The sequence below is a fragment of the Palaemon carinicauda genome, chromosome 34 (assembly GCF_036898095.1).
Source record: "Palaemon carinicauda isolate YSFRI2023 chromosome 34, ASM3689809v2, whole genome shotgun sequence".
Taxonomy (NCBI): Eukaryota; Metazoa; Arthropoda; class Malacostraca; order Decapoda; family Palaemonidae; genus Palaemon; species Palaemon carinicauda.
The window spans coordinates 52,368,854-52,371,049 of record NC_090758.1 but is presented as its reverse complement, the minus strand read 5'-3'; the positions used below and the strand labels follow the sequence as shown (position 1 = coordinate 52,371,049).

Here is a 2,196-nt window from a genome sequence, read left to right as displayed (position 1 = left end):
AATTATGACCCTGATGTCTCTGTTCTTAGCAACCACGTTTTGTCATCATAGTCCGTAAACCAAATAATGTACTTAAAGATGCTCCATTTGTAGTCTGCACATAGCACACACAGATTGTCTTTTAAATTTTCATTCCTCTGTGCCTTGATTGGATGTGATACATCATCACTCTTATTCAATGAAGGCGAAGCAGTTTTTATGAAAAGGTAAAGTGAGTTTCAGCAGTGTGCAAAGGTCTTCTGCTAGACTGATGCAACAAATGAATGAATCCTAACATCTAGGGAGGATACTCTAGTTATATCTTAACTCATTTTGTTGCCTTCAAATAGCATGGAAGCTTCATTTCAATATTTAGCCTCCAACATTAGCTGCTGCAGAGTTCCACTGGCTACATTTTCCATAAACAATAAAAGGATGGTGCTGTTATAATTGTCTACAACTGGTGGACGGTTCTATAGTGCCATGAAATTGACAAATACTGGTAGGCTATCACAACACATAACCTTCACAAGTTGAACCAGTGTAACCACAAAATGGCTTGAATATATCAATGTATACATGAAATTAACAGATGTGTAAGGGCTTAGAAAAACGTATAGTGATTTGTGGTACATCCTGAGAGGATTCTGATCAGTCCATATTTTAGGATGAGAAATTCTATATACTCAGGTTTTATGCATAAAAAAAATTGTCTTTAAATGCATCAATGTCATTTATAGATAACATATTACAAAAGAAATGTGAGAAAATAAGGATACAGTAGTCTTCAAAAGTGTAAAAAAAATTTAATTCATATTATTTTAGTTATTTGGTTTTATTTCTTCTTACCCTTCTGAAGGTCTCCTAATGCAGTAAAATGATGTTTCCCTCTTAATCTCAGAAGACATTTATTAAAACCTTCTTTGTCTTAAAAATGATTCGAAACTCTGTCTTCATTCAAAGTCTATAATGATTTTTTACCTAACCAACAAATCAAGATTTTTATTTTCTGCTTCGTTTCACCAAAGAAGAAGTTGCAAGGAAATAACACTCGTTATCTGCGGCTTTGGCTGAGAAAGCTCTTATCTTGATGCCACTCCTCCTCACTCCCACCCCACACCACTCACCCTTATCAACGATCCCTCAGCCCAGGTGGCAATATACCCGCGGTTGGAGATAAAAGATAGTGGTTAGAGCAAAGCTCACTCGTCTCTTCAATAAGGCACAAAGTTAACAATACGAAAACAGGTAATATTAGATAATCTTTCTCACAATTGTTTTAGTCAAAGCATACTGTTTAAGGCAAAAGTAAATTGAGAATTAGAAATAAAAGTTGCATTCATTACTAGGCCGAGTGATAAGGGCGTCTGATTACCTTATCAGGCGGGAGAGATAAAGTCCGTGGTAGAGAGGATGTTGCGTTTAGTATCAAAAGGTTGTTCGTTTGAAGTTGTTTGGACTCACTTTTCATTTCAGAAGCTGAAAGGACATTTCAAATAAAACCGATGGATCGGAAGTAGATAAACGTGAGAATAAACAGAATATATTGGACGAGGAAAAAAGATCAACAGGAATAAAAGAACATTAAGTGAAGTGTATAAGAGCTTGAAGATAACACTTGGACATCAAAGGTCGATTGAGAGGTGAGTTCAATACTTAAAATTCATTTTTATTAGATATATCATAACTTGGAAAAATACTGTTGAATCTATGTGAATTTTCTTTATAAATGAATTTCATTCAATTCTGCTAAAGAAATTCCTCAAAGTATGATATATATATATATATATATATATATATATATATATATATATATATATATATATATATATATATATATATATATATATATATATATATATATATATGTATAGATATATATATATATATATATATATATATATATATATATATATATATATATATATATATATATATATATATATATATATATATATATATATATATATATATATATATATATATATATATATATATATATATATATATAATATAAATATATATACATATATATATATGTATATATATATAAATAAATAATATATATATATATATATATATATATATATATATATATATATAAATGTATATATATATATATATATATATATATATATATATATATATATATATATATATATATATATATATATATATATATATATATATATTAATATATAATATTTTATCTATATA

The 2,196-nt window shown here is 28.0% G+C and overlaps 1 protein-coding gene across 1 annotated transcript in view; it reads left to right on the top strand.

The window, feature by feature from the left end:
* Positions 1–1,423: 1,423 nt before the first annotated feature.
* LOC137626915 (uncharacterized) overlaps positions 1,424–2,196 on the top strand; it is a 342,943-nt gene continuing 342,170 nt past the window's right edge. Inside the window, exon 1 of the mRNA XM_068357900.1 lies at positions 1,424–1,622. The gene's annotated coding sequence lies outside the window, so the exon portion shown is untranslated. The remainder of the gene's footprint in view (positions 1,623–2,196) is intronic.